The following is a 14,167-nucleotide window of genomic DNA, read 5'->3' as shown; positions in this document are numbered from 1 at the left end:
ATGTTTTGTAGGTCTGGGGCAACATTGTGAATCATTACGATGTGTCATTTGGATGTATAAGAATAAACTTGTCAATAAGAATACGATTATTATAAATATTAATATTCGACGTAATTCGAAAAAGAAAACTTGTTTTTTTTATCTAATACGCAACATTCTCAAGATGGTAATACAGTACAATGCATGAGATTAAGCATTCCTAGATGTCTTCCAACCCTCCACGTCAACCATTATTCACCATGTGGTTGTGTACGTTTTAGCATATGTCGGTCTAATGCTTCTTCAATTAGATTTACTGACATCTTTTGGCATATGAGATTGTGCAGGAGACAACAAGTCATTAGTATTCGCTAATGCGTCTTAACAAGAAAAAATGAAAGACTTCTCAAGATGACCCATCTAAGCTTTAGTAACATAAAACATCTTTTTAACACTTCAAAGCACTTGAACGTTTCATGTTGAAAAACTCTACAGCAGTGGTAAGTGTATGTCCTTCCCACTAATCATTTAGATGATTAAGTTGATCTCTATATCGGGCAAGAAGTACTTCATTATCAAGACATCCAACATCAACGGGGTAGCAATTATACGGTTTCGTAGTCACCTAGTGTTCTAAGTGAAATCTCAGACGTCTAGTACGTCTAACACTTGCTACCAGGATCAAATACAAGAACTAAAGATGAACTAAAACGAGATAGAGATTACACCTGAATCGCTTTCCCTCGAATTAAATACGATGCTTTATCTTGAAGATTAGAGCTCCAAACTGCAGCTCCTCTACTAGAGACACTTAATCAAGCGACTTGATCTCCCGCCATTAGAGTTAGCTAGGACCTTATTAAGAGTAGGGGTGTACTCGAGTCGAGCCGAGCCGAGTAGTAAGATGTTCAAGCTCGGTTCGTGTATTTGACTGTCGAGCTCGAGCTCGTTCAAGTAATTGTCCACTTGTTCAAGCTCGGTTCGTATAAGTTTGAAAGAGCTCGAGCTCGCATTGTTTTAAGCTCGTTTATCAAAATACTTCACACTTCAATAATCATTTGTCACATCAATAATAATGATTAATGATTCATATTCCAATAATTTTTTAATGGTTGATATTTCAAGTACAAGTTTCAATACTAATACGTAATTATGTACTATACTATTATAAGAGTATGTTAAACGAGCTGTTCACGAGTAGCTCGTGATACACTAAAGAAAGTTCAAGCTCGGCTCGTTTATGTAAACGAGCTTGATTTTGAGCTTGTGTTAAGCTCTGGCTCGTTAATATTCGAGTCGAGCACGAGCAATAGTCGAGCCGAGCTCGAGCAGCTCGTTAAGAGCTCGGCTCGTGTACACCCCTAATTAAGAGGTTTAGATGAAAAACTCTTCTTTTGACTAGTGCTGATGTCAAAAAATGAGAATCTGGTTATCAGTCTGAAATAAGAGAATCGATGCTGAACCAAGTCTGAGTGAATGATACTGCTCCTTCAATTCCCGCTCCTGCTCCTGGAATCATGGGGGAAAATCTGCAAGGAGTTCAGAAACCTCTTTGACGCTCAAGACAGTCAGATTGCTCTTTCCAGTTTAAAGATTGAGTATTGATTAATCATTTACGAATGTATTCAACTTTTTTTTTGAAGGTGATGCGATGCCCTCTTATAGGTTGCTTTGGACCGACTGTGATAGACCGTGAGATTGAGGTGGTTGAGATCCACCGTGTTGTATTAAAACTACTGTTTCGTAGTTAGAGTTTCATCCATGAGTTTATCTCGTATATATCTTGGATATGTAAAAGTTCCTTTGTTCAAGGATCTTTCGTAGATATTCTGCCGAGTTGATATGTCTTCTAGGAGATGTTTCCTCCTTTGAGACTCTTAAAGCCCAAGTTAATCAAACACTTAAGATCGTAGCTGACTGAGATCTTTAGGAAGATTCGGGATTAAGTCGGTAAGTTTGCGACGCGCTTTTGCCTTCTCAGGTTTAGGGTATAAGACATCCGCCTGGCCTACGTGGACCCCCCTATACTTCTCGTGAATCTCAGGGCAGACCTGGTTCTGTTTGAGGCAGGATAAGGTAGGAGTTCCTTAGATGATCTTCATGACCTTCCAATTCTGGGCTTAGGTGGCAGAACTCTTCGGGATACGTTCATGTTGCATTCAGACAAGTTGATCCATTGGGCTTTTGTCTTTTCTTATTGACGATAGTCAACGGTTGACCATTTTATGTATCATCAACTCGATAGATAGGTTTAGAGTTTTTTCTCTAAAATTTCTCTATCCACTAAATGGTTGTAGAAATAGATTTTCTCTAGAGAAATTCACACCTTTTTCTTTTAATAAGACCCTTATATAAAGATCATAGAGTCAGAATTGTAGGATTTTGTGTGTATCTACTACAACTACTAGTGTTCTAAGCGGAATCTCAAACATCATATGTTAACACTAGATTACCCAGAATCATATAACATGAACTAATCAATGAACTAGAAGGGAATAAATACCTCTATCGCGTTTTTCCCACGAACCTTTCCAATCGCGTGTGAAGATCGAGAGCTCCAAGTGTCGCTCCTCTACTTGCGACACCGAGTAGTTTAACTTGATATCCCTTCCTTTCAGTCTGCTAGGTTTTAATAGAAGGTTGAGAAGAACCCTTCTTCTTGATTAGATTGATAGAACGAAAGTTTTTTTCTCTACAATTCTCTCTCTTCACTAGCTGTATATTGAGAGAGAGCTGTATAAATTTTTCCTCCTGAGAAAAATACACAAGAAAAATCCACACCTTTTCTGTTCTCTAATGACCCTTATATAGAGAAATCTTAATTAGAATCATATTCAGATTAGGTCTTTCTATTTTTCGGGTCACAGAAAAGATAATTACCAAAATACCCTTTTAGGGTATTTTGGCTTTCCCTTTTAGTGTGGCCGGCCATGGCAGCCCACTATGGGCTTTATCTGGTCGGCCCACTTACCTTTGTCGGCCATCTCATGGCTGCCCCTTAGAGCCTTGCCCGGGCACCCCTTTTAAGCCCAGTACAATCAATCTTGTTCCGAATCTCCATTCGAACCCTTTCGGCCTATTTAGTTGGATCTAATCCATCTTTAGCCTGTTCCCGTCTAGTCAAATCTCTCCGATCAAGTTACCACTCTTATGTGTAACCCGTTGTAGGATCCGGTCTATGTTAGCCGCGAATCACCGAAGTGATCCAGTGATCGTAGTTGGCTTCTAGCAAAACGCTACGACCCTTAATTAGACCGGACTGGATGATCTTTAAACTATGGTCATCGTTATCCTAGCTGACAAATTGATCGCATTGCCATCTTGGTCGAAGGACACTCCTTCGGAAGGGCATCTCCTTTAGACCGAACGGATATATCCTTCAGTTTCCCACTTGTACTTAGAACAAGTGCGATGCTCGATTCCCATGTCTCTTCGTATCTCATCTGATACGTCATACCTTTCAGACTTTCTTGATCTGGAAAACAACTGTCAAAGTAAATGATTAACCATTAATCCATTTGAGTATGGCCACACATTTTCCAGTTGATTCTCCTCAAGTGGCCCGGAGATACTAATCCTAACTTAAGAGGAGGACATCATCTAGTCTTGTACTCCCACTTAATTTCATGTCTATCCTGTCTCCCCCAGTAATCCGCCTTTATAACCTCCTTTTACGGCACTGCGTTTGACGGTACTAAAGTTTGACATTCCTTACACAAGATGAGTGGAGTACTCATGTTTAAGGAATCTCTCCAATCTTGCCTATGAGTGTTCATGACATTTTTCAACTTTTGAAGAACTCTCATGTTTGGGTTATCCAGTGTATATTCTCAATCATACACTCATGTAATTGACTTGAATATTATATTCCTATAGCCCATGAAACAGCGCTATCAGTCAATCTCACATGCTAGTCTTCATGAGTCATTGTTGTCCATGCAATGACCTGAACTAGGTACTTAATAATGAATTTATTCCAAGTTCACTTAGTAGGGTTTCATTTACCAGATCACGCATCTGATAAACCTACTTGGAATGCTTCACTATTTTTGGATTGTCGATTAAACACTAAACCATGATTTAACGAAGAAATAATTAACTTGTTTCTGATATTAAGAGTTTGTAATATTGAGCCTTCACGTGTAACTCTTACACCCTCAATCTTACTTGTCTAAGCTTAAAACTTAATGCCTATGACCCTAGTATTATTTCCATACTTGGTCTAAGGTGACAGTTTAGTTAATTAATTAAATCTATTTGGATTTTGCTTATTATCATCCCTATATAATCTTTACTATTTCCATACTGAATTAAAACTTCTCAAGCTTTAACTACTTTCTTTTATTTGTAAAGTTTGCAACAGCCTCTGCTTGGAACCTTTCCATCTTACTGTTCTTCCAAGTCAAGATTGTCATCTTATTCTGGAAGTTTGCAACATATGACTTTTCAATCTTTTATTTTCCTACGAGAATTCACAAGTTCTTCTTAAGTACTTTGTGTGATCCAGATCAGCTTATCTGGATTTGATTGGTGATGACCATATATACTCTAAGTTTTTGCGACGTCAAGGTGAATGTTAATCATGTCCCACATGACCGATCTTTATGCCTTTAGCATAACCATCTTTCTCATGCGTGCTTGCTCACCAGAATCCTTTAGATTCTGAATCTTGCTAAGCTATGTGCCATGAGACTTGGATAGAAATACTCCTTTTGAGTCTTTCATATTGGACTTTTCAAGACTTTCTCTTGAACAAGTCTTATCACCTACTTAATCTATCTATGTAGATCTTTGGTGCCCAAAAGCATTTCACCTTTAAGTGGTCTTTTTATTGAGTCAGTTCTAAACTGTTTTCAACATTAGAATGTTGTTCTCAATCTCTAGTATGTCATCTACATACCGGACCAAAGAAAACTGGGTCACTCCCACTAACCTTTTTGAACTTCCTGAATTCAAGATTTCCCTTCATTCCCAAAGAAAACAACTCTTTTATACTTTGCTGAATCGAAGATTCCAACTCCTACTTGCCTGCTTTAATCCCTCGATGGATTTTGAAGCTTGCGTTTTACACCAGCTTTTGAAGAGTTAACTTCCTCCAGAATGTGTCAAGTACACATTCTTTTGCTAGTGATTTGATCATTATGGTCTTGAGCATTGTGACACGAGGGTTGGTCTTTCCTGGTCCATACCATGAATTTTGACCTTCTTTCTTAGTCGTGCTCTGGGAAACACCAATGTTTCCATCCTTGTCTGTTTTTCACTTTGAAAAACCTGTTTGGACTTAACAGGATCCCTTCCTTTAAGTAAAATAGACCAAGTTTCAAACTTGATTTCAGACATGGATTCCATTCTGATCATATGGCTCCAAGCCATGTTTCGGAGTGATTTCGTCACAGTTTTTGTGTAGCTAGCTCATTTTCTTCTTCAGCCGGATCTCCATCCTCTAAGACAGATTTATGAGCTTTTAAGGTCTATAAGGGGTGTGAACAACTTTGAGACGCTCTCAACTCTTTGAGAGTTCTCCTGCAAATCTAATTCGCTTTATGCGGGAGGATCTTCGAGATCTTCCATATCTACCTCTCTTTCAATGTTTATTGGCTCTGAATAGATAGGAACCGCAATTTCTGACATTTGTACATCACTGTCAGTTTTTTTGCTCAGATCGAATTTCTTCGATATTTAATATTTTCTCCCACTTGTCTTCTTGAAATAACTCTTATTTCAAGGAAGACACCACCACGAGCAACAACCACCTTGTTCTCTGATTGCTTGTGGAAGAATCCCCTAATATTTCTTTATCTCATAAAGGAATATTCTGTTTGATATGTAATATTGGTTCTCGGAAACCATTTACGTTAATTTCATATCGTTAGACCTTAAGAAAAGACTACTTTGGAACCATTCCAAACTCATACTCTTATGGTGTCTTTTCAACTTTTGACGAAATTTGGTTAGTTAGGATGAACGACCGTGTTTGAGAATATATCCCATAAAGTGTTCGGAAGATTGGCTAAACCCATCATTAATTGACTCATGTCTGACATGTTCGATTACTCCCACTGGACTAATCACCTGTTTGATGGAGCAAGGTGAGAAACTATTTCTCAACCTCTTTGATGGGCATCAAATTCTTGATTCAAATATTCATCATCTCGATCTAATCGAATGACTTATATTTTCGTCAAGTGGATTCAGGTTAACTCTAGTTAGTGTATTAATAGTTTTATGTACATCTTTATGTACGAAGACTATTAGTTTACTAGCCATTTCCCCCTTTCTGAAAGGTGACTTTGTCAAATGGCCATGTTGAACAAAATTCACATATGTCTTATGATTCCAAAATCATTCACTCAGAAGTCCATACTATTGGATCTTCTTTCATGTGTCTTATGTCAATTTGACCAATGACAAAACATGAGTTGACCTCTTTGAATCCTTTGATTATAGCCTATAGTATCATTGTTAATGTTCTTGGTTCTCTAAGAACCTTTTGTTAATTTAACACTATTTTAAAACATTCAATTTTTCTAGAAGACCATAACAACGCTTATTAAGTTCTACCTAGATAAGTGTCTAAAAGAAGACTTTGATCCCTTTCAGCATCCTTAGCAACTCTTTGCTTCTGCTCCCTCTTGGATACTTTCTTCTTTTAGACAAGTATGTAATTCCCTTGGGCTCCCACTGAGCCGCTCATCCGGTTTTAAACAGTTGATGAATGGAGTCTACAATACTTGCTAGATTAACTAAGTTAACAAAGCTACAAGAATCGGAATTCATAATTCCGTTTCTTTTGTCTTCCAGGTACTTAGGGTAGTTTCCTTTAATGGCATAGCCATTGCTTTAGAAACCTTTATGTCGACCCTTCAGCCTTTTGAATCATAAGAACTCTTCTTATATTCTTTTGGTAATAGAATCTTAAGACCGTTTCTTAGATTCACTTTTCCTCGATGTTCTCTTCAAGACGACTTTCTTAGAGGTCCCAACCTCTCCATTCATGACATCTAGTGGAACTTTTCCTCGAGTTGTCGAATGGTTGTGTAAGCATCCATATCATTAATCTCTACATGAGAGAAGAATTTTATGGATGTTCACAAAAGACTTTAGATAGTCACACCCTCAGTCGTTTGAAGAAACAATGAACATTAGCAATGAGATATTCTCGGACGTTTTCTTTATTTCGAATTCGAGAACATTTCTCGGATTTCTTTCCAATCAAGAAAATAACTTTCGTTTAATTCCTTCTAGAGGAATGAACGAAGGTTGGAAAACTATTTTTCTAATAGTCATATTCACAATACTTTAAAAGAAAATTAAAACAAACTCCTAAAACTTATTATCATTGCAAAAAAAAATTTTGCCACATGATTCAAAATCGTCCCCGGTTGAATAATGCGATTCCAAGACCCCATTCCTACGAAGTTAAGCGTACTTTGGCACTGCCCTTAATTCCGCCCTCCTGGGTGAGTAACTCTTTACTGATCATACTCCTATGACTCTTGGTTGATGATTAACACTTATGTGTTAAAATCATCCTTTTATCTCGAAATCCAAAACTCTTTTGCTGACTCGTTGAGAATAACTATTTAGACGCGTAGACCTCTTCATAGATCTACCCGTATTGTGCCGAGGTAAAAGATGGCACCCTGCTTTGGCATGACCCACCATCGATGAACAAGGACGCAACAGGTGTCTTAATCTGGGTAGGCATTACTCAAAATTCTTTTGGAGACTTTTACGTTTTTATCATGCATGCATTACTGTGAACTCTAACATAATCATCCATGACAGAAAACGTAAATAAATAAGTAAATGCGCGCGAGAAAATAAATCAAATAGACATGATCCTAGTATAGCCCGTAACCTAAAAGATCTAATCTTCTTAGGTTCTTGCTTGTTTCGCCTTTGTTCGCCTGGATCTCCATCCCCTAACTTCCATTGAATTCCCCCACTCGAACCACGATCTCATCCTTTAGCTCTTCAATGGATTCTATTGGACCCTTAACTCTAATTACAAGACTTAACGATACGCAGATCGTATAAACTTGAAATTAAATTAATTAATACATCGGGCACACGTTTGTGCTTAAAAACAAGAATAGAACACTTCTACGGCCATACTAGAACCCACATTCACAATCATACATACATAATAATATGACATTCATAAAACACCCAAGTATGTATGAGATTCGCTTCCTAAGGTCGAATCTAGGTTTGCTATGTTCTAAGTAGGAATTCGGGATATACTACCGACATCTCTATGTCAAACGTGCCTGAAGTCTAGTTTTCGTAAACTTCGGACTGATGGCTCGTTTTGGTTTTGTCCTGAAAGATTTTGAAATCGTTTTGGGCTTTCGGATGGCCCGGGTCACTTTCGGAAAAAATATGGTTGAAGTCGGAGGAAGAAAATTCAAAACCTCCCACTCAAGTCAAGGCCCAAAAGACCCGAGTCAAACTCTAAAGACTAAAGTCAAACATGGTCTAGGGACCCTTTGACTTGTCTCGGGAAGACCTAGACAGGTCACGGTCAAGGTCCGGGCTATGGTCGGACCCGGGCGGCACGTTCCAGAACGTGCCAAGTCCCTCGGGTGGACGCGTCCTGGCCCTAAGCCAGATGCGTCCCTTCCCCACAGACGCGTCCTGGACGCGTTTGTCCAAGCTTGTACATCTCGGGCAGGAAGTGTAAAGATGACCATGGCCGACCATAACATATCTGACCCCTTCTTTGTATCCGGGTTTCCCTTTTTGGACTCGGTTTTTCCTATCCTTACCCCGATCCTATACGAACCTTTTGAGCTTATCAAATTGGATCTAATCTAACCATTTGCTTTGTTCCCTCCAGTCATCTCTCTCTGACCAAGTCACCATTCTTTGGTGTAACCCATTGTAGAATCCAGTCGATATTAGTTGCGAATCACCGAAGTGACTCGACGATCGTAGTTGGCTTCTAGCTAAGTATTACAATCCCTAATTCGACTGGACTTGATGATCTTCTGGATAAAGGCATCATCATCCTATCTGACAAATTGAGCGCATTGTCATCTTGGTCGAAGGACATCTCCTTAGTCTTCCACTTATACTTAGACCAAGTACAATGTTCGATTCCCATGTAACTTTGGATTTCATCTAATGCGTCATACCTTTCAAACTTTCTTGATATGGAGAACAACTGTCAAATAAATTAACTCTTAATCCATTTGGAGCACGGTCATGCATTTTTTAGTTGATACTACTCAAGTGGTCCGAAGATACTAATCTTAATTTACTTCGGTAGACATAATATATTCTTGTACTTCCACTCAGCTTCATGACTATCATGCCTCACCCAGCCTCCTTTTACGGCATGACGTTTAACGTGACCAAATTTCGGCATTCCTTACATAAGATGAGCAGAGTACTCATGTTATAATGAATCTTTCCATTTTTGTCGATGAGAATTTTGACGTTGAAATTTTGAAGTACTCTCATTTTTGAGTTTTTCAGTGTACCATACGACTCGAATACTCTTATTCCTATAGTTTGGGCAACAACGCTGTCAGTCAACCCGACGTGCTAGTCTTCATATGTCATTATTGATACCCTCTGATATGCAAAAGATAATTTGTAAAACTCTCAAATTTTGTGAAGATGTAACCAAAACAACTATATGCACCACCTACGTCATATATGATTTTGGATAATAAGGACTATATGTCTTTAATGTACAATAGTAGAGAGAAAGATTCCCAAAGGTCCTCTAACCACCTGTATCATATATAACCTTAAAAACATGTACCCCCTATGGTGTAGAAATTTTTAGTCTTATATAAATGAACCTTTATCGTACCATTAGTCTATTATGAACAAAAGATCTACAAAAGAACCAGAACTTTACGAATTTTAAGAGTCACCAAATAAATTATTTTGTACAATACTATTATCTTACTACATTAAACAAACATAAATAATCCTATGTCTATCACTGTTTAATTTCACGTAACTTGATAGAAGTTGCGTAAAAATAAACATATTCTTATACATATTTACAACTTTACTAAATAATTGGTGGTGGCTAACGAACTGTGTCGTCGCGGCACGACACGCTTGGCAGTCGTGGCGTGTATAACACGCCACGAACACGACATGGACGGCTTTGAGTCGATGACAACAGCCCTACCGTTGTCCGGCTGTTACATTCGCATTTTCGGATGTTGTCGTGTCATTGTGAAGTGTTCAGTTGTTGCCAGTCCATTCACTAACACTTAAACTTTTTATTTTATTTGTAAACAAAAGATAGCACTTACGTTTTATTCAAGTTAAACATTGTGGTCTTTTGTTTAAAGACTAACATGTTTTTTCCTTTCTTTGTTTATTTGATGGAAAAGAAATTGTTACCTTTTATAACTTTTTACTTATCCTTTATCTTTTAGTCTTTTAAAAGTGAGACTATATTGCCACCTTAAGGTGTTCTGTTTATAGCAACTAATAGTTACTTTTAACAAGGTGGTAGTAATAATTTATAAATTAAATAACCTGACTATAACAAGTTAGCGTGGTTATGGCGGGTCGGGAACGGTAAGGGTCGTAGCGGGTCGTATTGTTGTTTTTAACGTGTGTGGTTGACAGGTTCGGAAGCTTAACATTTTAGACCCGCCACGACCTGTTTAACGCATGGCAGGTCGACGCGACACGAGTCGTTCTGTACTGCACAGTATCGTGTTGCCTTGGTAATAGGTAATGCTGGTCTGTTTCCGCACTAACACGGTCCGTTGGCCACCACTACAAATAATTAACATATTAGTGATAAATTTTTTAGTAAATTATCTGTTTTCACCCTATATTAGTATCAAGTTATTTATGGTATTCAATATAAAACTTATGTTGTCAAAGGCGCGCTTAAGCGACGCTTAGGCGATCAAGGCGCCATGTTAGCAAGGAAGTCGGCTCTTTTAGATGTGATTTCCCTGGTTCCTCAGGTGGCAACTCAAGACACTTAGGTGCCTTTAATCGCCTCGGAGAAGCGTGCCCAGGTCTAAGGCAAGTTGGTGTGTGCCATCAGAAATTTTAAAAAAATTCAACCAAACTCAACAGATTAGGATTGTTTTCAACTTTAATTTAAATCAATTTATCTCTAACGAATTTCCTCAAACGACTGGTTCGCTTTGTGCCCTAACCCTAGTGTTCTTTATTTTTCCTTCCAACGGCTCTTTTCTTCTTCTCCAAAGGTAATTTTTCAGCTTTTATTTTCTTCTTTACTTTATTGTTCTTCTACTTCACTTTTTCTTTCTAGCCTTCACGATTTGACTCTATCTCTCTCTCTAACAAAATCTGTTTTGTTAGTTTACTTACTTCTTCTTTAAATCTTCATTATTAGTTTATTACTTTATTAATACTTGTTTAATACTAGTAATGAAACATAGTTTAATACTAGTAATGAAACATAGCTTAATACTAGTAATGAAACATAGTTTAATACTAGCTTAAAAATCTTCATTATTACTTCATTAATAGTTTAATATTATTTTTTTTTACAAAATCAACACTCAATCTTTTTTTATGAAATATGTTTTTTATTAAGTCTTTACTCTTTAACAGACAGTAGTAATGTAGTATAAACTTAATTTCTTAGTGAATTTTATACTACTCTTTGCCTCTTTGTTTGCTTATGGAATATGAAATATAAATGATGTTTACTTGTTTATGATCTATAATTTAGTGATATTTCTTCGGCTTCAACGGATCGTGTGAAACCGTCGAATGATCCGGGTTGAGATTATGGACAACTCATGGGTGGTGACAAGAATAAGGTGAAGTGTGACTTGTGTGGATTGATCACAAATAGAGGAATTTATAGGCCTAAGCAAATCTTGTCGGTGGTTATAGAGATGTAAGAGTATGTTCTAAGGTGACTAAAGATGTGCAAAAATTGATACAAAGGTATATGGCCGAAGGAAAGAAAAAAAGAAAAAGGAAAAAAGAGAAGACTCGATTGAGGATTGGTCAGATCGATGTCGTCAATATTTATAAATCACCTAGTACACCTTATGAGGTTTATGTGGAGTTAGAAGATAATTACATAGATTTAGAGGGTACCCAAGGTACAAGTAGTGGTGGAAGTGGGTCGGGGACACCAACTAGTAGGATGTCTCCAAAACCCACCTAAGACACATGGTCAAATGGATAGTTATTTCAAACCAAACCTCAAAAACTTAGTACAATATCCTATTGATTATGTGCATACGAGGAGAAAAAGTGACAATGTGGTTGAGTATATAGTTGTTTTTTTTATGATGACGAGATAGCTTTCAATGTAATCAAGAGTCTTAGTTTTGCCTTGATGATTTAAGCGGTTGGACAGTTTGGTCCGAGTTTAAAAATCCCTAATATCATGAGTTCAGAGTTCCTCTTTTGGTCAAAACTGCCAATGCCGCCAAGACATAGATATATACATTTAAACCCCTCTGAGTTTTTTATGGGTGTACTGTTATGACTGATTGGTGGACAGATGGAAAAGGTAGATGCCTCATCAATTTTCTAGTGAATTGTCCAAAAGGAACTGTCCTTCTGAGATCACTTGCTGGTTCTGAACATGTGAAGGATGCAAAACTCATCTTCAAACTATTGACTGAAGTCATTGAGAAAGTGGATCCCGAGAGTGTGGTTTAAGTAATAGTTTAACCCTTCGTTTACTTTACACACCTTAATGTTTGCAAGTCTTTATCATGTATATCTTAGTCCTTGTTTTGACATATTTTACTTGATTGTAGGTTATAATAGATAATGCATTAAATTACAAGCTTGCAGAAAACTGGTTAATGTATCACATTGTGTAGCACATTGTGGGAATCTCATGTGTCAAGGTGTATCAAACATAGCTAGGGTTCACAAAATTGTACGACATTGTAGGTATATTGTTGTATTCATGTACAACCACAATCAAGTGTTGCATATGACGAGAAAGTTCACTAGGAGAAGAGAGTTGGTGAGTCCTGCAGTAACTAGATTTGCTAGTAGTTACTTATCAATAGATAGTATTTTCAATCAAAGAATGGGGTTGAGGACAATGATGCTTTCCGAGGAAGGGATTACGAGCAAATGGGTGAAAATACAAGAAGGAAAGAGAGTATCAAAGATAATAGGGAGGTCTGATTTCTGGACTCAGTTACATTTACGGACTAAGCTACATTAATCTTGCAATGACTGAGTGTAGGAAGAGGTTAGACTAGGGGTGGGAATCAGGAGGGGCTGGTTGGGCTCGGGCACAACAATACTCGGGCACGGGCAGGTTCAGGCAACTATGGTAAATGACCACTTTATTTTTCGTGTGGGACGGGCGGGCAAAATCTCTTCCATCGTCCGCATGTGCCTGCTTAATTGAGCGGGCACATCGGGCAACGGGCGGACATAACTCGGGCAGCCCGTTGTCCCCTTAAAAAAATAAAATTCATTCATGCTTCTAATTAAGGAACTCTTAACCTAATCCCAACTTTGAAGTCCAATGCCCCAATCCTAAAATTGAAGCTAGCACTAGGCTTAAGCCCATTACAAGGCACAATTTACAAGGCACGATATATGACTTAGATAGATTATATTATAAGTGTTGAACATACTTATAGAAGCTCAAGCTTCTTTAATTCCTCACAAATGGGCAATGTGGTACTATATATTTTGTCAACAATACGAGTTTTCATTCTTTTTGTTTAATCCCACATAGAAAAGCAACAAAGTTGAGGAGAGTTTTGAGTTTTATATATAGGTTTTTTGGTAATGCATTTTGCTTTGGCTATGTTTTGCTCAAATTCCTTTGTGGTAATAAAGGAATTCTAAATTTACGCCAATAATAACAAGTAATATCTTTATGTCCAATGTGTACATGAAAACAAGCATTTCTACATCTTAATTAAATAGTCAGATACATCTAATCTTGTGTACATGAAAAATCATCGCTTTCTTATGATTTATTTTTACATTTGCAATACGTTTCTTCAAGGATGCTTAATAACGATCTACCAGATGTTTAACCGTCCTACATGTTCTTTGTCAATGCCCTGTGATACCACATTTAAAACAAAGTTGATTCTTCATTTCAGAAGGTTCATTTACCCCCTTCATCTTTTTTTTCACCGATTATATGACTTGTATCTGTTTCTCGAGTTATTTGCCTGTAGGCCTCGGTTGTAACCATAACTGCGCCTCTCAGAACAGTAAT

This window comes from Eschscholzia californica, unplaced genomic scaffold (assembly GCF_041429995.1).
Source record: "Eschscholzia californica isolate CP2 unplaced genomic scaffold, dmEscCali1.0.p SCAF_3, whole genome shotgun sequence".
Taxonomy (NCBI): Eukaryota; Viridiplantae; Streptophyta; class Magnoliopsida; order Ranunculales; family Papaveraceae; genus Eschscholzia; species Eschscholzia californica.
Note: the sequence above shows the minus strand (reverse complement) of the source record.